We start from the raw sequence: 23219 nt of genomic DNA, 5'->3' as shown, positions 1-23219 counted from the left end.
ATCCAAGAAGAACAAATGTCACAATAAAGAGCTTTTTGATTGATTCGAACTGATTTGTGGCAATTTCTACATGGGTATTTTAAATTAGTTTTCATGGCAGTGGCACAACAAAATAAAAGTAAAAAATAAAAATGAAAAAAAAATAAGTTAAATATCTAGTCTGGCTATATAGGTTTCCAGATGTTTAAAAGATGGAGAACCATTGATTAGACAGCACTAGCCTATTCAAATAAGAAAAATGGAGATTATGAATGAGTTAATCGTTCCCCTCCGCTCATAGGCTACCGCTACGTCTTGAGGTTGGTCCCACTGAACGGGCAGCAGCCTTGGAGTAGAGGGGACGAGAGAGAGTAGTGATATCATTTGAGGAAGATATTACTCGCCTTTTATCTAGGTAAGCGTAGATAATCCCATTCATTGTGCTCACTTTTTGTTTTCCGAAGGCTTCCTTGGCAGCGCTGAGTAGCTTGAGCCTGCTACGGGTCAAGGACTCAGTGATGGACAATCCGCTGCCTTTGAGTTCTTTTTTTCTACCATACACCATATTCTTCGTTGATCTTCTGACGAATTTGATGATGATGGGGTTCTTCGGAGATCTTGATTTTAATTTGTGACAGATGACAGATGTAATAATAAAATTTTAATTTTTAAAAAATACTGCCAGATATTCATTACAAAACAAAGACACAAGGAAGTCAAGACCCGAAGACCCATTTAATTTATTTTATGCCTGATGTAATTTTTTCCTGGTAGAATTAATTTTACATAAAAAAATACTAGAGTCTAATAGTACCGTAGTGATATCTTTGGCAAAACACTGTACGATATTTCCAAAAGAGTCTACCCCCAGCTAGAAAACTCTGCAATAAGTACTTTAAGAAAAAAATGCTTGATAAATAAGTGCGAAAATGAATTACGGCAAATATGAGAAGCACTTCCAATAGAATGGAGAGAGATTTTATCAAAGAATAGGGAATTTGGTCAAACAAGAATATTAATTGATAGGTACAATGGGTCGAAAGACTTAACCACTAATCAAATTTATAGGATTTTACAAAGTAAGAAAAATGATACATTTTTGAAAAACCATAAGGAATACATCTTAAATAAATTACACCTAACTAAGGCAATTAATTGGAGTAAAATATGGAAAAAAATATTGGAAACAAGTATAAAGAGTTATGTTGGGAGATAATTCATATTGGGTTGCCCACAGGAGATAAAATAAAACACTGGTTCATTGATGAACCAGGAATATGTGTTCTATGTTTAAATAATATTGAAGAAACTGTGTGTCATCTATTTTTAGAATGTGACTGGTCTATTGATTTTTGGCAATGGTGTTGCATAGATATTAATTAAAATACTTGCAAATCAAAATTAATCACAATAATATGCGGAAAATCAACAATTTGGGAATATCGAAATTTAGTAAAATATGATGAAATAGATAAAATGAAAAGTAGTATGCGTTCAATTTTCAAGTGTAAACTGGTAGGGATTTCAAATTTACTAAAAGCAAGCGAAAGAAATGAAATATTGTTATATGAGCACATGCATGATCTTATACATAGGTCAATCATGATGTAAGTTTATATGCAGCACCATACTGTGAAAATTATTGAAAGTATGTTATTTGTACATCATTTTCATAAGAGGATGATGTATTAACTATGGAACATAGATGGCGAATAGGAAAAACCCAATACAAAAGCGTGGATTTTTCCATATTCTCTGTGTGATTTTTGTATTCTTGTTATATTTTTCATGCTAATTAAAAATAAACTGATTACCAGTAAATTAAAATTATATACAACTAATTGCTGAGTGGATTGCATGTGGATTAACTCAATGTTTTGGGCATATATTGGATTATATTAAATTAATGACATCGTGGTAATGGTATGAATTTTGTCTGTATTTTGATTTTTCCTATTCATATGTATTGGGGGGAGTAGGATTTAAAAACTATGTATTTAAAATAAAGTGAAAATTCCGTTGGGCATTGGAATTTATTTGGCACAAAAAAAAAATCGTATCATAGTTATACATTTGACTTCTTTCTGCATACGTGAGTCAAGTTGATCTTTTGTCTTGGAATCAGGTAATTCGAATATAAAAGCAGCTCTCCAAATACTCAAACATTGATTTACCTAATATAGAAGTCAAGAAAGATGAGGACAGTGTGAAGGGGAGGCGGACAACTCGGCTACAGAGAGACCTGGTGAGTTTTTCGTCTTTTTGCATTTTCTACGGCGGTGTTTTAGGTCTATAGAAATGTGATTTTTCATAATTTTTAGGCTCAACTGTTGAGAAAAATAATGTATATTCTCTAGAAAACCTTTTTGTTTGTATAAGTTTACATTGGATCGTTTTGTAGTTAAACTAATTATGCTCTTGTTATTGTTACTGTAGTATTTTTTCTTCTGTTGTGGAAAAATAGCGTTTCTCAATGGCGACTGGACCGATTGCTTTGAAATTTTCAATGGTTCAAAGATAGTATTTGTAGCTATAAAGCCATTAAAGTAAAGCTATAAAGCTATTACTTTTATTATTTATTAGTATTATTATCTGTGAGATTTGTCATTTTGTGTGGAATGACATCATCAAAATTAAAAATTTAACACTTGGTGACTGACTTGTGGCGCTTTTGTTGCTTTTTGACATTCAGGTGAAGACTGCGAACTACGTACTGGTAGTAGACAGATTGTATACATACCTGCAAACGGTATCAAATATTCCCAGAGTTCCGCATAGAGTCACCCTACTACTACTTCGTTTTGGCCTTTGTGTACATATATTTGATCGTTTTTAGTGTAGGCGATAGTCAGTGGTGCAAAGTATAGAAAACATACAAGGATTTTTCAGATATTCCTAACTATGGAAAATTTTACCGAAATCATAGACTCCACCGAAAACGTATTTCCCTGCCTTATCTGTGATGAAAACTTTCCATCAGGGCCCAGTTTGGAAAAGCATATGTTTTTGCACATTAATGATGGAACTGGAGATTTATGCGAATATGCAACCAACAACATTGTGGGAAATAGTCAGCTTACCAACTCCTGAGAAGCGTTACGGAAAAGACATTATCAGTAAAAGTTCTTTACAAAGAGGTGGCGAAGAAAAATGTCGAGAAAGTGGTTTGAGTGATGAAGCTGAAACTGGAAAATCAGTTGTGTGCGATTGAATGTTACCAGGGTCAAATTTACAAACCAGCAGTAGAGATGAAACCTTTGTTTGCCAACAATGTGGAAAGAATTTCAAATCAGAGTGGCATTTAAATGTGCATAAGCGAACTCATACTGGTGAGAAACCTTATGTTTGTAAACAATGCGGAAAGTGGTTTTCGAAATCATCTCATTTACAAGAGCATAAGCGAACTCATACAGGAACAAAACCTTATGTTTGCAAACAATATGGGAAGTGTTTTTCACGATTATCTCATTTACATAGGCATGAGCGAATTCATATTGGAGAGAAGCCTTATGTTTGCAAACAATGTGAAAAGGGTTTTTCACAACTGTCTAGTTTACAACAGCATAAACAGTATCCTTGTACACAATGTGAAAAGAGTTTTTCAGATTTAATAAATTTACGTGCGCATGAGCGAACTCATACCGAAGTGAAACCTTTTGCATAATTTATGTTTTCAATGTTACAAAAGGAGATCGCATGCCTCCAAGATCTGGTCAAAAAATTACACCCCAACATACGTTCTCAGCCCTGCACCATGTTTCTAGGATTACTGACTCAGCATGTGATACTGGATCGATCTAACCTAACTATTGGGAGAAAAGGAGAAACCTTATAGATTCGATTTCATCATGGCAGAATAGTAGCAGCACGTTTTGAACTGGCCATATTTAATACCAAACATAGTGCATTTTTTGGTACTTTTAAGGAAAATATATATGATAATTAAAATTGGTTTTCTACTTCCACTAAAATCACTAAAAAGTTGAACAATTATCTTTTTCAGTTGCTAATACACCGGTATTGAACGTCTAATAAATTTAAAATGGGTATCGGAGAGAATAAAATAGAAAAAACATTTTACGCCTCCTCGTGGATTATTTTGGAAATTTCAGCATAACGACATATTGGGAGAAAAGAAGAAACCTTTTAGATTAGATTTCATCATGGCAGAATAGTAGCAGCACGTTTTGAACAGCATCTTGGTGCACATACTTCTGGAAAGCCAGTTTCATTTAGCAATCTACAATTTTCAGCTTTACAAACTAAGTGGTTACACACATATTTGATTTCAGTTAACTTCTGGTATTAAAAAAATAAATTCATCTAGGACCTAGGTTATTCTGTACAACAACACATACTATGTTCAGGTTGTGTGCCATCTTGGTGCACATACTTCTGAGCTCCCAAAATTGAATATTGTCGATATTGATTCGGCCCAAGTTTCAGAATAATATTTCAAAATGTATTTGGAATCGTACAGGATGACTAAAAATTTGAACTCCTTTTATGTATGATTGTACCGAAAAGTTTCAGTAATCCAGGACACTTTGCACAAAACTCATGTACCCGCTAGATCAGGGGTGGGCACGGTTTTTGGATCAGGAACCAAAAATTTTGCTCACCTAGACTAGCGGGTCATGTAAGTATGATTTAAAGAGTTGCATTTTATGAACAATATTTACAGTGTTTCAAAAGCAACAGTGGAAAACAATAAACCTTGTGCCAAAACTAAATTTAACCACAATATCAACAAATTCCTTAAGCTATTTTTAACTAAAACATCAAAATTTGGTTTCAGTTTGGTTGTGGCATCATCAGGCGGGCCAGATTTAATTACCTAGCCGGCCGAATTTGGCCCATGTCTGCTCTAGATTGTGCTCCAAATGTCCTTGTTTCTGTTTTTTGAAAACCCTGTCTGATTTTGGCAGATTCGAATAGAGTAATTAACCCCGGGGAACCCAGATAATGAAATAGTTGAAGGAAAAATCTGATATTTGGGATTCTTAGTCCATTTTAATCATGTTGAACAAATATTTATACCATTTTAACCTTTGACCTCATTCAACCCCCTTTTCAAATGTGACATATGTGTTACAATGGGATTTACACTGTATACAAATGTGAAAAATCTAGTCAAAACAAGTTGAAGTTCCTCAGGCGTGGAAGTCATAAAACAATTGCGGCCCTCGACAAAACAAAGTCTCACTTTACACTTTAAACAACTGGTATTTGTTTGATTGCGTTCACACAATTTGCATCTTCCCCTTTTCTCAATTTTCGTTGGCCAGTGTGCGTATTTGTCTCGGCGAATATCTTCACATGGGGCCATGGAAATTTTTCTTGAGGGGCTGCGAATTTCTTCAACTTCAGACGATGGTCTCCCGCGACGGGTGTCAGTATTGACATGGATCAAAGCACTTGCGACTGCTGCTTGAAAATGTCTCCGTTTCATAATAATTCGCGTTGTAAGATGGAGCAGAGCACAATCACGGCGGTACCAGAGCCAGGCATTCACAATAGCAACCATTATAAAATGCCAAATAAGATAAAGATACCATCTTTTTGATTTCATTCGGAACCTGTACTTTGCAAGAAATGAATCCAATTTATCAATACCTCCCATAAACTTATTGTATTCTTGAACGATAGCAGGCATGGCTATGTGCACATGCTGTTTCGTTCGTTTGTCCCATCGTCTGATTTGATCAATTGGCTCCACTCCTACGTACGAAGATAGTAGTGACACTGCCCTGTTGTCATACCATCTTACGGCTATTATGTTATTGTTTTGAACTCTGAAGTCATCTTCCCCCTGCCTTTCTTCTTTAATGTTTTTTCATCGTCCAGGCTACAGTTGGGTAGGCGATTTTTTCTCACGGTTCCAACATATTGCATTCCCCTCTCTGATAATTTTTGGATGAGTGGAAAGATGCTAAAAAGGTTATCAGCGAATATCTTGTAGTTTGCATGGTATGGCAATGTTGATGTCAGTTGAGAACATTGTCCGCACCTTGTCCTAACTCTGTGCGTTCACCGGTACCACCCTGGTAGACATCAAAGTCGAAAAGAATTCCACTTATAACCGCTCTTCCCCAGATTTTAAAACCCCACGGATGAGGCTTACTCTTCAGGTACTGACGTATGGAACTTGTCGTGCCTTTATACTGGCACATCATCTCGTCAACAGAGTTGTATTCCTCGGCTGTAACCTGTAAGCATGCATCTCTGAACATTGTTAGCCACGGACGAATCTTCCATAGCTTGTCAGAAAGTTTTTCGTTGTCAGACACAGTCAAATTGTCTACAAAATGTAGAGTTCTCAGCAATGTTTGAAAGCGGTTGCGAGACATAACTCCACTCACTGGCTCATAAAATGTTGAAGTTTCCCAATACATCCGAACACTGGGCATCTGCACTATACACATGTGCAAATACATTCCTAATATCTGCTCAATTTCCTTTTTGTTCGTTTTGACCGAAACACCATTTTTTTGAACACTGTAGAGGTTTGTTTGTTCTGTCAGAAGTTGCAGCATTTCCTCTGTAACAAAACGTCGGAAATAACGCAATGGCGTATCTACAATCATGTCAGCTGGAGGATTTAATTGTGGACCGAGGAATGTTGCATCAGGTCTATCGTTGTGCTTCTTTTTCCACCGAAACTCATTGCGGTCGGTTGCATTTTCTATTTGGCTTTGTTTTTGATTTTGCACTCGTAGATTCGCCAATAGAACGTCGTCGTCAGAACTTTCGGACTCAATCTGTAAAATGAAATATGTCGAAATAAAAACAAAGAACAACATTATTTATTGTTTCGATCAATGAGTGATCAAGATATTTGTCAGAAGATATTTTTTGTGTCTGTGAGCGATAATTGATCGTAAGCAGTTGTGTAATGCTTCTTCAAAAAAAGAAACTATGTAACCATTATTTGAAAATATTATGAACCTGGGAGCCGTTGTTTTCGTCTTTTCTGATATCGTATTCACTATCTGACCCACTACTAGTGCATCCACCATTATTATCATCACAGTTCAAAATGACAAGAATATCATCAGCATTGTACACTCTTGTGATTCCAGTTCTCCGCAAGCTGCTTGGCCCAATCGATGCCATGTTCTAGAAAAAAAAATGAATACATATGGTTAGTGGCCTGACCAAGCAAGAAAAAAGGAAGTTCAAGGCTATAATGTGAATGCTTGCAACTATTGTATCACCGGTGTCACATGCAAATTGAATTTCTCCATTTGTATGACTAATCCCGATGTGACACCGGTGATACCTTAGTATGTCGGGTCAGTATTCACTCTAGATTCTCAATTCATACAACATAGTAATCTATATCACGTCAACTAAGACCCCAACTCACCATTTATTTGACACCGATCGTCGTTCTTCATATATGATCCGATGTTTCTAGGTCTTCCAGGATCTTGTCAAAAATCCCACACACCATGATAAACAATACTCTGGAGCGCCACCTAACCGGCCGATCGGTGCACGAAAGCTGTACTGTTGAGTAACATTGGGCCTTAGGGGTTCTATGATCTATAACGTCGGGGTGCGCTGTGAAACATTTCATTTCTACAGGTTTCTAAAGATCATGTAACAGGGGTGTTACGTGGGGTTCCCTAGGGTAATAAAGCTGGGTGGGCAATTACTTTACTGAGTGGATCAAAAGCAATACTTGACTTTGTTAATGGACCAGAGTGTCAACACCTAATAGGAAAACGAAACATAAAAAAACAATTTTAAAGAGCTATTCCAACAGCTAGGCTAATGTTTATATAATAACAGGGAGCACAATGTAACAATTGGGGTCATTATGACGTTATTTTCAATGGAAATTTTTATCCATAAAAACCGTAGTTGGAATTTCAGCTGACAGAAGTGGAATGGATGAAACACTTCGATGGGCCTTATCCGGCCCGATGACCGTAAATTTGCCCAGCCCTGATATGGATTGTATTTGAAAAATCTCTTTGAATATTCAAGAAACTATTTCATATTGAAGTTATTTGAAGACTGAAAAGTCAATTCCATGTTTGATTGATTCCCATGTTGTTCAATGCTCCAAGAAGGCTTTGATATTGATCTCTGAAATTATTAATGTTAAAATAAGAAAAAAGGGAATATTGAACTGAATTTAGTGCCAGACAACAACTCGCAAGAAAACATATATGAGAGAAATATTTCGATGTATTTTGTGAAGGCAAACATCATGCTTTGATTTGAAAAATATATGTTTGCCCAATCTGTTTGGGTTATGGGCATACATTTAATGCCTGTTACTAAAAAAAATTATTTTACATAATTTTATTATTTGTTCATGATGCCATAATGTATGCAACATAACATTTCAGGCTTATAAAGGTGTCATAATTATTTAATTGAAGCTTTATGACATCATTGTTGAAGAGGGTCCTTCCAAATGAAATGGCCCGAAAGTCCTCGTATCGTTTAAATCTGGTCCCAGTTCTTCTCCAACCTCATTATTCGGCAAATATTCAGTGAATTGACAAGCATGTAATAAAAATCCCTGAATACCAAATACACAAAATTATCATTTGCAACATATATGTGTCAAATTATTCTATAAAAGTAGACAATTAAATATCACTCCTCTTTAGAAAATTTCATACAAATTCACTCCAGAGCAAAAAATATGACCAGTCACCAACGTTTTATCAATCCCCGAATATCTTATACACAGGGATGCTATCGATATGCAGCCAAAAATAAGGACATCGGGGAACATAATGATAGAATAACGAAATGTAATACACAAAATGTATTCATGCCGGTGCGACCGTGTCTAATCAAATTTTATACGAGAAGGGATTTGCTCCAGCAGTTCTTTATTCTTAGATACAATCTGTTCCATCTCACTTTTAAGTTGTATTTTCATTTAAGTTACACAAACTGATTTTGGCCGATAAGCTATTGTTTTGTCATTGTGTCAATCAATTTGCTGTTATTACGTAATGAATGGTTATTACGTAAGTGCCTGGTATTAAAACATCTACCCATAAAATGGGGACAAAAATAAGGACACATGTTAGAATAAGAACGTTTCTTATAAATAAGGGCAAAATTACTATAAATAAAGACAAATCCTTCAAAATAAGGACGTTATGGTAGCTCTGCTTATACAGCTAGACATAAGTTATCCCAGCTAACCAAATCAAATTGCAATAACACAAGTTCAATTCAAAATCAACTTTCCATCCACATGCCTGACACCATTGGTCATAACCATTTACATAAAACAAAAAACCAGGACAGCGCTGATCGAACAAATCCAATATTCCATTCTAATTAGTACTATCAAAATCATTGGAAAAAGTGCAATTTCTTTTCAGCATTTTAATTATTTTAACGGCAGTAAAGTTACTGTTAGATGTATAGATTATTCATATAATAATCATGACAAAACAATATAACTTACAGGTAATCCTCTCTCTCTCACTGAACTAGTGAAGTCAGTCACAAATCATTGATAAATGAGCTGTATCCGTTGAAAAAAACAATTTTGTATGAATATTAAATAATAAATATTTTTGACTGCAACACTGCATGACCGGTACAGTTAGGTTTACAGGGCGGGACTGTCCAAGCTAAACCCAGACATGTACTAAACCTAGTCATCACCCTTGTAAATTTTGAAAGTGGCGCATTGACTTAATGCTCATTATGAAGTCATGAAACTCATATTAAGAACACTAGTAGGAAATGTGTGGGTGATAGCAATTTCATCTCCTTCGTGTTTTTTTTGTCATTGTACCACTAGATGGCGGCACATTCACCCATGTTGATAATAGAGATCGTAGTGGAATTCCCCCTCCTCCCCATTGTTGTCTCTCACCTTGAATAAATTCAAGAAAGCAAAGAAACATCTAGTTCAATATATTGAGTATAAGAAAAACTAAATTAAGCTCTGCTAATTAAAACAACAAACACCAACATGTACAAAATTTATTTCCATGATAAGAAAGCGTATTTCTTCATCCCTAAACTTTTGGTATTCTCATACCCTATGTACCAGGTTAGGGTTAAGCCATAATATTATCCCAATTTTCCTTATTTTAGTTCTTTTACGAGTTCGAGGACTGTCTGTGTAAGCCAAGTGAATAGTCCCCCTGCCCATAGGTTTCAGTCCCTTTACACAACTCTATGTAAAATAGGCGAACAAAATTAGTTACCTCCTTATTGGTCCAAACACAAAATTTTTTGATAAAATAACTGGAGGGTGAGAAATAAACTTACCAAAACATTCCAATCCTTCTGGAGGGGGACTCTGAGGACTCTGTTGATTATCCAAGGAACCGAACATAGAACTTGAATTTCCTGTTACCAAGAGTAACATATTTATTTACCTCAGCAAAATGAAAGAAACTACAAGTTCTGTACTACTATATTACGGCCTTGTAGGAAGAACTGGTAATTTTGTGAGTATGATTCTACCGAAACAAACATGACCTGGTTCTAACCAAATAAACTTATAAGCGAGCATTGGTGCCTAACTGACAAGGAGAGAAACTTTTCAATTTTAACTTATCAGACGGAAAGAACATTACTTACTAATTTCGGCACATAATGATTATAAATTGATACTTAGCACTCATTCTAATTAATGCTAAGATTGGTTGAAGAGCAATATTAGTATAACACATCAAATCTTAAATCATATTCAAATAGTAAATGAGAATGAAAAACCCACCAAAATTGAAGTGTAGGGGAACCGGATATGCTTATTAATCTTAGCAAAACGAAAAATAGGGTATTAAGTATTCATACTGAAACATTGAATAAGTCTATATGTTGGCAAATATTCGCACAATTCAAATGTACTTGAAATAGCAACTGGGAAGTCAAGTCAAGTTTATTTTTTTCAACCAGTAAAAAATATATCGCAGGCACAAACTACGAGAAAATGATAATTTACAGTTTTACTGAGGAAGGGATGGTGTGATTGCATAGCGGTTAATGTGATAAGGAATATATATTCTTCAAAACAGCTGTTTTGTTACTATAATACAGTGAAGTGTCGCGGACCGGATAAGAGTACTTATAGCAATCTCAATTCTCAAACAAAAAATTCTTAGCTCCCATTCAGAGTTTATTTTAAACACTCCAGCATAGATATGAATTAACAAAAGCAAAAGTGCTTGATGACCACTGTTTTAAACAGCGGTTCCCAACCGCTGGTCCCATCGATCGACGTTGGGAACCACTGGTTCTGGAAATGCCCTTTTTTTCTTTTTTCTGCAAAGCAAATTGACCTCTGCCCATTTTGTTTTGTGAGGTCAATTTATTTGACGTTATCAGTCAGCTGGGGTGGGAAGGTTGGGAACCACTGGTTCAAGATGCACTCGTATGGCCAGGGCAAATATTTTTTATAAATAAATATCTTTGTTTGTTTTTCTTTGTTGAATAACTTTTGCAGAAGCGCGAGAGAAAATTTCTTCCATGAGCATGTCGATGCATTTCTCTGCTTTCTTAACCAAGGGTTCAACTCGGACTGTCTCCTTTAGAAACTCAAGAGATAAATCTTCAAGTTTGAGAAAACTAAACAAGTCTGGGAATATTTTTCTTCTACTTCCGACACCGTGTTTCACCCATTTTAGCATCGCCTCCCATTTGACAGCATCGGAAGAATATTTTGTGCTTGAAGATTTGAAAAGTGCCATTATGTCATCCTTGCTTATGTCAAGAAGTTCTTTTTTCTTTATAACACGTTCGAAATTTGCCCCCAAAAATTGAGTTATCACATTTCGTACTGCACTCGGATCATTAACTTGATGTGTTTCAGCCAGGTTCTTCAAAGTAAAGCAGTTGTCAATTTCGAGACCTGTCTCCATCTTTTTTACCTCAGAGAATAAGGCGGTAATCACTGAATTTTTAGTCGTTTTATTCTTTTTTACAATGGGTTCTTCAAGGACAGTTTGCAGAAGAAATTTAAATGGAAATTTGTCAGTATGGACAACCTCGAAAACATCTACGTTGTCTTTACTTCTTGCCCATGTTACAACAGCTTCCCATGATGTTTGGTAAGTCTCGTTTCTCATGTAACGCAAGAGATCTGATTTGGTGACGAATGGAAACATCTCAGAAGAAATAACAGATTTGAAATTAGTTATCACGAACTGTTCGGCTTCTTGTTTTATATCGAGACGATTGTCTGATCCTGATCGACATCCTTCATATTAACGTGGCCATAATGAACTTCCTTCATGTTGCTTGAAAACATGGCTTCAAAGTATTCTGAAGAGGCGGCCAAGACAGTACGATGCACTCGAAAAGATTTTCCACCAACCTCAAAATCACAAAGAAACCCATTATGTTTGAACCTATCAAATTATGACATAAGGCAATCTGACTGAGTCGCTCGGACAAGCTTTTTTGATTGTAGATCCATTTTTCATTTACCAAAACCACAAAAAACTAGTTTAAACTCTACAAACTGTTATTCTGTACAGCTGTCACCAATAAAATTGAAAAATGAAAGATTTGAACTTGATTTTTTAAACAGACAACAAGAATACCTTGCCAGCAGAACACAAACTTTTGTTCAACGAGATTGTTTTTTGAATTTTTCTATGTATCTCCTTGCTAAAAGAAAGTTTCTAATTTAGATTATAACATTTATTACATTTGGGACAGTATAGGCCTATATGAAAAATTAGAGCACTTCACTTCTGATATCAGACTGTATTTTTTATATACTGTATTGTAGTATATCAAAAAGGGCGGAAACCATCGCCTTAAAGCGGAAGTAGACACAGTAGCTCTGTCCCTAAATCACATGACCAGTGTTCTTCAACCTTTTCTACCGTGGTATGCCTTTTACAATTTTTCGAGAACTTCGTATACCTTACAAATACCAATTTTTATTTCAAGCTAAAATGAACATTAAATGTTAGGCACATATTGAAAAGAACTAAAATCTAGGTGGCGGGGCGAGTAATTAAAAATGCTTCTTTTAGTTTTTACTCACAGATGCAATAAATTTAACACCCAAATGTGTAAAAAATGTAAAGACAATGTTAATTTAGTTTCAGTGGCTTCTTTGTTCTTGTATAGTTTTGGCAATTCGTCCATAACAGGGTTTTAGTTCCTTTTCAATTGCTCCCCGCATTAGTGAATCAATATCAAGTATTGAGTTTTGCTTTTCCGACTTGATTTCAACAAGACTGATAACCCCTTCTTCACACAAAAAGTAGCCATCTGTACCAGGAGAGCAACGGCCTTTTCTGTCAGATTTTTGTACTCGGGGAAATTCAAAAAGAGAAACCCAAAACTCCCGAGTAATCCAATTGGCGGAATGAAATACTTTGATTTAAATACTCCCGAAGTTCCAACAATTCTTCGTCTTCTGTTGGTTCACTGGTAAATGGCTGCATTATCCACGAGTTTTCTTCCTGACGTCTATCCAAGTGTTTTTATCTTCAGGAAAGTACAAAGCATTATTTATCACCCCATAAGTTCAAATGACCAACAATTAGGGTAGACATGGTATTTATCGTTGAAACGACCTCAAACTGCCACTAGGGCTGGGCATTTCGAATCGAATATTCGAATCGAATAGTAAATTATTCGAATCGGTTCAGACTGGAATTTCGAATCGCCGCCATCTTGTTTTTATCTTTCCGCTAATGGTCGAGGTGAATTCCCCAATTTTTTTTTCATTGAAGTCATATTTTTTCAACGAAATTCTAACATATGACTATTTTCTGTGGTGAGTTATTGAAAAAACGTGTTTGTTATTCTGTGTGAACGCTCAGTAATCTATCTGAGTGATTTATTCTATCTCTTCAGTAATTCATTTGTTGAGAGGACCAATTACTATGATAAAGTCGCTTACAATTTTATATTTTCAAGTATTCGAGATTCGATTCGATTCGAAAAAATTATTCGATTCTGAAATCACAAGGTATTCGAAAATGCCCAGCCCTAACTGCCACCCGGACTCTTTCAAATATTGATTTAAAAGAGGAAAGTCAATGAAGTTTCCTGAAGAAGCATTGCTTTTCCAGAGTTGAATTTTCTTCTTCAGAGCATTGATATCGCTGATCGAAATATATCATCTCCTTGAAGACTGACGTTCACTTGATTAAAACGATCAAAAATCGACGCCATGTACGCTAATTTTGCAACCCAATATATATTGCGAAACTTGGTGCTTTTTTGGTCTCCTCTATCAGTGTAATACGCCTAATTGCTCGCGAAGTTCAAACACACGGAAAAGAACTTTTCCTCGGGACAGCCACCGTACTTCTGAATGTAGAAGAAGTTCTTTGAAAGTGGCGGCTGTTTCTTCACACAGTTTCGAGAAAAGTCTCGTTTGTTTTGAACTATTCTTAATCGTATTCACAAAATACACGACTTCCCGTAAAACATAGTGTAATTCATTTTTTTTTCAGCAGATCAAGCGACGTGCACGGCAGCCGAAATCATCAAAACCCAGACACGTGCCTGAATTATCTACATAATTTGTGATGTAACAATGTGCTCAAGTCGGTTCATTGCGTGAATGCCCTTTTCACACTTCATATGCGTCGCGTTTGCATTGTTGTCTCTAATTGAATATTTTAAAAGTTATTATATTAGAGCTTACAATTCCTGATCTAGGATATACACCCTTCGTATACCCTTTATCAGTTGTATACCCTTCGTATACCTTTTATCAGTCGTATATCCTACGAATGGTCTGGTACACAATTAGGTATACAGTATACCCGGTTGAAGAGCACTGCACATGACAATTCGAGCGCTAGCGCCGCTATTCAATCTTAAGGCCCAACGATCATATTTCAGACTACTCGCAAATTTGAAATGTGGAATTCTTGACGTCGAGCAAAATCCGCAAAGGAGTTTTTTAGTCCGCGAAAAATCTCTCGCTCAACAACATACAAAGATCTGAAGATACGAGAGGAAAAAACATCGGGATTTGTAATTATTACTGAAAAAAACAAGAAAATCTATGCTCGGGGAAACATTTTGGGAATTCGCGACGCCATGCTATAATGTCATAATATTATGAATTTCAATCATTATGAAAATAGTGACGCAACAAACGGTTTTGAAGAGATAAAATTACGTCATAATATGCATTCATAACTCAAGATGAATTATGACCACATAAATAAATGATAATAATTAGTATTGCGAGGCGTGGGCATTTTCCTCCGAAATTTAACCCTTTGAATCATGTTATGTCTAAAATGATACGTAAAAATTTTCACGACCACGGACGCGTGTTAGTAACCAGCTCTGGTTCCTCGAGACTTCCCTTTCCCAGTGTAATTAGAATTTTCTCATAATTTGTGCTCGAGTGATATTTTTCACTTGTTGGAAAAAATAAACTTGACTTGTAATATTTAAAAATCGTAAAATAGTTAACTTTGCTTACATTGCTCGAATCATCATTATCATCAGCCAATCTTCGCTAGTATGTTGTTGACTGGCATTCCATGTCGACATTAGCAGATGACATGGTGAGCCAGTCTCAACGCCTTTACAACCAAGTACTAATTTTTGATATTACTATAGGAAATGTTAAATTCGATAACGGATGTCTGATCCAATAATAAATTATAAGTCACGAATACACCAGTTTTCCCAACGTGTTCCACGAATGTCCGAGGTCCTTGGCCTGAACAGAATGGGCGTTGCGTGCGTTCCATTACTGTTAAAAATGGAAAAAATTAGCTCGAGTACTCGATCGAGGTGTTTGAAGCATAGTTTTCGGTAACGCTAGCAACCGCATCTGAAGCTATCGATTTTTTTCGAAAGTTATGTATTTAAAGCGTCGTGGTGTTAATGCAGCTTAAGTAATGGCATAAGTGCATTTTCTGAAATGCAAGAAACTTCTTGTTTGTGAGTTCGATACAAACGAGAGCCCGTTCTAAAAATTTTGAATCTTATCACTGACTAGACCAGGGGTGAGCAACCTTTTTCGGCTCGCGTGCCATAATCGACTAAATTTAACGACAAAATTCTTCCGCGTGCCGACCAAAATTAAAAACAATGCTTTGCTACTACCAAAGAAAAAATACACAATAATAAACCTTTGAAACATGTACAGACAGGTTCACTATTCAGGTAAATATGTGTCTGATTAACAGATTTGATTACTTTTATATCATTTTCTATCAGTGAGACTTCTGCTGCTGCATTACCGCTGATAGAGATTTCACGCTGGATTTATATTTTGTATCTTTCAAAGAAATACGCGAACTACTGGTTTCATCTTTCGGCTACTCCTGTTACGAGACTCAATAAATTGCATAACTGAGAACAGAGCTTCACAAATATATGTATATGAAAACGTGGAGCGTAATGCCATTACAAAGTTTTTTAAACACGAAAAATTTTCGGGATTGCATCCTCACGCAATAGTTAGTTTTCTGCACTTGTATTCCCTTCCCTAATCGCTTGTATTTTTTCCGAAATCAATTTATAACTGTAAGTTAGCAAGTATTTCTAACCAACATGATGCACAACCTCATAAATCAAGCAAAGACGAATAAAAAGGTTGGCACAGACGAACTATACGTAAGAATATAGCCAAATGAATGCTGCGCACCACTCAGTTGTTACGTCATAATATATTTCTTTGTAGCCATATGTCATGAAAGGACAAAACGTTTAAATAAATATCGGATTGTTAACAAACGATATTGAATAAACGATTGAAACGAACACCTAGTTTCATCAGATAATTCAGTCTTGAAACTTTTTATCTGTAGAAGAGTGATATCGTTTCCGAGGCCTCTCTCGCATGCCAAATAAATGGGCTCGCGTGCCAAATCTGGCACGCGTGCCAGGGGTTGCCCACCCCTGGACTAGACTATAATTGTTCAAAGTTTCGCTTCTGAGAAAGAGAGGAAGTGAGTGAGTTTAATTTTCTTCTATTGAAAAACTGACTATGGTCTTGATATAGTCGAAAACGAGTCATTAAACACCCAATTTGCGAATATGAAAAAGCCTATGTTGCAACTATACTTTCTTTTAATAAGGCCAAAGGCATTGCATTTCATTAAGCTTAGCGTCGTTTCATAATATAATGCCAGATGTACAGCCGTACTTTAGTCTCGCCCCAAAATCGTGTTTTATTTTGCAAACGCTTCATTTTTCTTAGAAATGAATAAAAACCTGTTCTATCACTATTTTATCTTAACTATTTTTCGCAAACGAAGCATTTTTTAAATATTTTGCAACTCTATCTGATCGCCCCTAGGCGCGTAAAATTAAGAAACCTGATATGTCTTCGGATCCCGAACTTTATCGCTGAGTTCAAATGACTGACACTGTAATAAAAACACGTTGAAGTTAAATAAATTTGGGAGTGATTTGGAGCATAAAAATACCATATTTTATACTGTATGAGGAAAACTTCTTGGGTATCTTTACAATTTTTTTAACTGTCGTGGGAAATGGATCGTTTTATGTTTTATTCACATTTCTTGGACACGTTTAGTGGCCATAACGATCGTTTCAAAATTTTGTTGGTATTGTTTTTTTCTTTCGTCAGTATCATTAAAAAATCGCTCTTCTCTACGAATACTGGACCAATTGCTTTGAAATTTTCAGTGGTTAAAGATAAAAATTTTCTCCAGAGGGCTATTACTTTTTTTTTTCGCTATGACGTCATCAAAATTATTGCCATTGGGTGGCGCTACGTGACCATATATTTGAGCATAGCTCTCTTGTACAGCCGGAACGCCCATATGGGTGTACTTTTTATAGTTTTTAAATTTCGGTACTTATAGTGTCAATATCGCTCTTAGCTGTTTATCGACGTAATGCCCTGATATGAGAGAAGCGATAAAACCTTCCAGCCGTGACGCAAAGTGCGAATCGTATAAATATCCTGGATTTCAAAATCACCTGTCAGACGTCTGAAAAATGTGACTCAGCTCAGACAGGAAATACTCCTTTGTAACGACTTATTATTGTTTTAGCATGTATTTTCAGTCATACTAACTATCCCTGACCATCCCTGGCGCTGTGTTGTTTTGATAAATATGATTTCGAATGCTCCATAGTTGGCAGAGGTATGGAGATTTTTTGTATGTAAAAAAAACGTAAAATTAATGGTAATTTTAACGCGTAAATGCGCGTATGAGATTGTTTACGCCGTTCTACGCGCATTTCCGTCGAAAAAATTTAATTTTTTTGCATTGGGGGTGGTCTGTGCAGTAATAATAAGAGCTGTGACGTCATCAGTATCGGTAATTTGACCTTGAACTTGACAATACACTAAATACAATTGTGAATTTCAGAGTGATAACCATTTATGCTATAATAGTCGTTTTGGTATTGTTATGTTAGGAAAAACTTGACGAAAACGTTGAAGAAAAAATTAATTAATTAGGAATTAATTATTAACCCTCTACTGTACACAGAATATCTCAAAATCCAATTTTTTTTTAGAAATTTTTTTGCAAAAATTTTTTTCGAGGGGTGTGTTTTAAAGATATATTGATGAATAGAACTCTAGCAGACGCTTTTGAAAATCCATGAATAAAGCTTTAGGGCTTAATGGTTGACATAAAAAAATGAGTTTAAAAATACCCAAAAAATGGGCAGGGCTTGAGGCTTAAAAAGGGTTAAGATCAATGTGCAATGTGATATCATCAAACAAAACCACCGAGAACCTGCTATTGAACAAACGAACTCTCAACAACAGGTGGATTTCACAAATCTATGTGTGCTAATTAAAGCTACTAAGGCAGGCCGTCAATTGCGATCATATAATCCGCTTGTTGTATCGGATTCTCTAAAGAAATTAATAGGTGAATGCGAAAGCACCCGTCCATTACCTTCTGGCGACTTGCTCGTAAAATGCGTCACAACGAAGCAATTTAGCGCCATGATTGCATGTAATAATCTAGGAAACGCTTCAACGTCGATCCTCGTCAAAACGGAAAAAAACCTGAGTCGAGATTTTTCTGGACAGTGCGTTATCAAACACGTTCCAGAAGATTTGACAGACAATGAGATAGCTTGCTTACTTGCTAAATTCCGCGTTGTACAAGCAAAGCGACTAAAACGTAAAACAAGCTCGGGCTTTGAACTTTGCTCTACGGTCTTATTGAATTTCAGCACAAATATTGTGCCTTCTACGGTTGAGATTGGATACCTGAGGTTCAAGACCCATGAATATAACCCACCTCCGATACGGTGTTTCAATTGTAACAGATATGGGCATATTGGTAAACATTGTCGCGGTAAGAAGCGCTGCACCGGAGCACACGAACAAGCATCATGCAATGCTACACCACATTGTACAAATTGCGGTCTTTCTCATAGTGCGCGAATCTACGCTCGCGATAAATAAAAATCTTTTTCTGTCCCAGGATAACTTCCCGTCTTTAAAAACAAAGAAAAAACAAGACGGTCGGGTCTCCACACCATTCATCAGTCTGGCAGAGAAAACACCATGCCATACCAGAACGCTAGAAACTGGTAGTACTCACATTTCTCTAGATAGCAGTGCCCAACATTCCAGGACATCCGATCAACAACGACAAGGAGATATCACCCATTCTTTATCTAAATCTGACCAATCACAGGCAGAGCGTCTTGATATAAACGAAAATGTGCCAAAACAAAGACCACAAATCACTGTAGATCCCATTCAATTTTTTGCATTTTTAACTGAGGTCATACAAAACACTATAGTTGCTAGTTCGTTCGCTAGAAAGTGTTGACATATCTTCCATAATATCCATGTCAGCCGGAAAACAATTTGGATTTGATTTAAACAGTGTAACGCCTCAGTACAAGGCTTCTGACGAAACTTAATGGCGGAACTTGGGGAAATTTCTTTTTGCGTACTACAGTGGAACTGTAGGAGCATATACAGAAAATTATACGAATTTAAGAAGTATATATATAATTTAGAAAAGAAACCAGATATAATCTTACTACAAGAAACTCATTTAATATCGAAGTACTCACCTTCTTTAAAAGGATATTCAATAATAAGAAAAGATAGATCAATAGCAGGAGGTGGCCTGGCTATTATAGTTAGAAACTCGTTACCTTACAGAGAGATCTCTTTGAAAGCACCATCGCCTGTTGAAGTACAATGCATAGAAATACATGAACATAAATTTGTCAATGTATATATACCTCCGGGAAATATTTTGAATCAAAGCCATTTCAAATTCATCCGAGACTTTCCATGTAGATCAATGTTCTTTGGAGATTTTAATGCACATCATCGGATGTGGATGAGCTCCATGACAAATTCACGGGGTAATATGCTCATGGATGCCGTTGAAGAAAATAATTTAGTAATACTTAACACTTCCCAACCAACAAGAATGAATATATCCATGAGAGCTATAAATAGGTGGTCTCTATTGGACCTATCGATTGCTACGCTTGATATTGCTTCGAAATGTCGCGCGGTTGTCACTGACCAGTTCATCGGGAGCGACCACTGCATAATTTTAACCTATCTTTGAGTAAAGTTCTCTCATAAAATACAATTTTCATCCTGGTCGCTGAAGAAAGCTGATTGAAATAAATTTCAATTAAAATGCATAGACACAATCAATGATTTACTGATATCAGACGACGTAGAAGTTTTTAGTAATAACATATCACATCGCTTGACTGAAGCGGCTCAACAATCCATCCCTTATACCAAAAATATCAAAAACAAATCGCCAGTTCCTTGGTGGTCATCGGAATGTGATAAAGCTGTTAGATTAAAAAGAGCATCATATTTAAAAAGGAAAAGAACGTGGAATCAGAGTGACATAGTAGAATTTAAAAAGCGCAGAGCGGAATGTAGACGGATAATTCTAAAAACCAAAAGAAATAGTTGGATACAATATTGTAATTCGTTGAATAAGCAGAGTAGTCTGTCAACAGTTTGGAATGTTGTTCGAAGCTTCACCGGCACTTCCCGTCATAATAATATTAATATACCTACCATGCATGACGCTGATAAAATTTTAACAACTGACTTGGATAAGGCTAATATGCTGGGATCTGTGTTTAACTCGGTTAGTAGTACTGATAACTACTGCCAAGGAATTATTTCGCGAAAGGCAGAATTTGAAAGGAACACTTTTAGATCTATTTCAATCGAAAGCAACTTTTCTAGCGAAATTAATACAAATTTTTCAATAGAAGAGTTAAAGTTGGCATTGGCATCGAAAAAGAATAAGTCCCCTGGTGAAGACGGAATATGTTACGACATGATCAAACACCTTCCCGACATTTCGATGAAGACACTTTTGTCATTTTATAATAAATCTTGGGCGTCTAGCTATGTTCCAAGCAAATGGTTGCATTCCACTATAATACCCATACTTAAATCTAATAAACCGGCTACCTCGCCAAATTCCTACAGACCTATAGCTTTAACCAGTCATCTTTGTAAAATTATGGAAACTATGATAGCAAAAAGACTACAATGGTTTTTAACTAAAAATAATATATTAAGTGATGATCAAGCAGGTTTTCGTCGTGGAAAATCTACAACTGACAACATATTATGTTTGCACGATGAAGTGTATAAAGCAATCAATAACAAAAGACATGTCGTATCCGTTTTCTTAGATATCCAACGCGCTTACGATATGATATGGCGTAGTGGACTCATCTCGAAGTTACACGCACTCGGAATTCGAGGACGTATGCTCGTGTGGATAAAATCTTTCCTTCAAAAATGAAATTTTCAAGTTCGTATCGGATCCACTCTATCCAGAATATTCGAACAAGAAAATGGAATTGTGCAAGGCAGTGTGATCAGTCCCATTCTTTTTTCATTAATGATTTACCCGCTAACATAGCGGCATCAGTATGTAAACTTTTTTAGGAAGACGGAGCAATCTGGGAATCGGGCCTACAAGTTAGGAAAATAGAAGCTTCAATCCAATCATCTTTAGACGTGATAAGTACATGGTGTCAACAGTGGGGTTTCACAATTTCAAAAACGAAGTCAACAGCCATGGTTTTTACCAAGGTACGACGATTACACAATATTAGATTGAAAATGGGTGGTCAAGTGCTTCCAGTAAAATCAGAGTTTAAATACCTGGGAATTATTTTTGATAAACGTCTGTCTTACAAACATCATATAACTACATATATGAGAAATCTCTGAAAAGAATAAACATTTTAAGGCTTCTTACGGGTACATCATGGGGCGCCTCCAAGGAAGCTCTTATCGCTTTATTTCGATCAATAATAAAACCTATTTATGAATATGGAATGGAAGCTTACTCTTTTGCTCCTAATTCCTACCTGAAAAAGATATAGTTAATACAAAGCCAGTGTCTAAGAATATGCTGTGGCGCTATGAAAAGTACCTCCATTGCAGCTACGGGAGAATTAAATTTACATATCCGACATCTGCAGCTTTGTCTCAATTATAAATTGAACCTCATCTCTATAAATAATCATCCTCTAAAACATATAATTGGAGAATCTTGGCAGGAATACTTTCCCAATTCCCCTCTTTTCAAAACATTTAACATGTTGACAAGTTCGAATATTTTCAACAATTTGGAAGTATCGAGATATCCAGTGTATTACGATGCTCCATGGACGATAGAAAAACCAGCTGTTGATTGTGAACTCGTCAATATACTAAAACCGGTTGCAACAAACAATATCAAGGTTGTGAGTAATGATTATATTCAATCTATCTTTGAACATTATACATATGTTTACACTGACGGATCTAAAACAGAGGAAGGAGTTGGCTGTTCTTTTTACGTGCTACAGAGTGAAACTACTATGACCTTTTCATTACCACGAACCCAAACGTCATACACTGACGAACTTTATGCAATAAGCATGGCAATGGAATGGATAGGCATAAATCGCCCTTCCTCAGTACTGATTCTTTCGGATTGTCTTGGCGCACTTAAAAGTATCGAATGTTTCAATAGTTCATCTCACCATCTGGTTGCGCGAATAATTTGTATACTTATTAATTTGAGAAAAGAAGGTATCAACGTCAAATATATTTGGATTCCAGGTCATGTGGGCATATTGGGAAATGAAAGAGCGGATCAGCTTGCAAGATCGTGCATTGGAGACGCCGCTATCGACAATATCCCACATACAGTACAAGAGGCAAAAACTGTAATTAGAAGTATAAGTTTGAATAAATGGAAATTTGAATACCAATCGTCGACCATCGCATCACATTTCAAAATGTTCATTCCGACAGCAGATTCATATCCGAACCTTTCTCTAACGCGATC

The 23219-nt window shown here is 36.1% G+C and overlaps 1 protein-coding gene across 1 annotated transcript in view; it reads left to right on the top strand.

Annotated features, from left to right (window-relative positions):
* Positions 1 to 23219, top strand: part of LOC120330489 (uncharacterized) — a 280708-nt gene that overhangs the window by 252249 nt on the left and 5240 nt on the right. The gene's annotated exons all lie outside the window — the stretch shown is intronic.

The sequence above is a fragment of the Styela clava genome, chromosome 5 (genome assembly GCF_964204865.1).
Source record: "Styela clava chromosome 5, kaStyClav1.hap1.2, whole genome shotgun sequence".
In the NCBI taxonomy this organism is placed as follows: domain Eukaryota; kingdom Metazoa; phylum Chordata; class Ascidiacea; order Stolidobranchia; family Styelidae; genus Styela; species Styela clava.
This window is presented reverse-complemented; position numbering and strand designations above follow the sequence as displayed.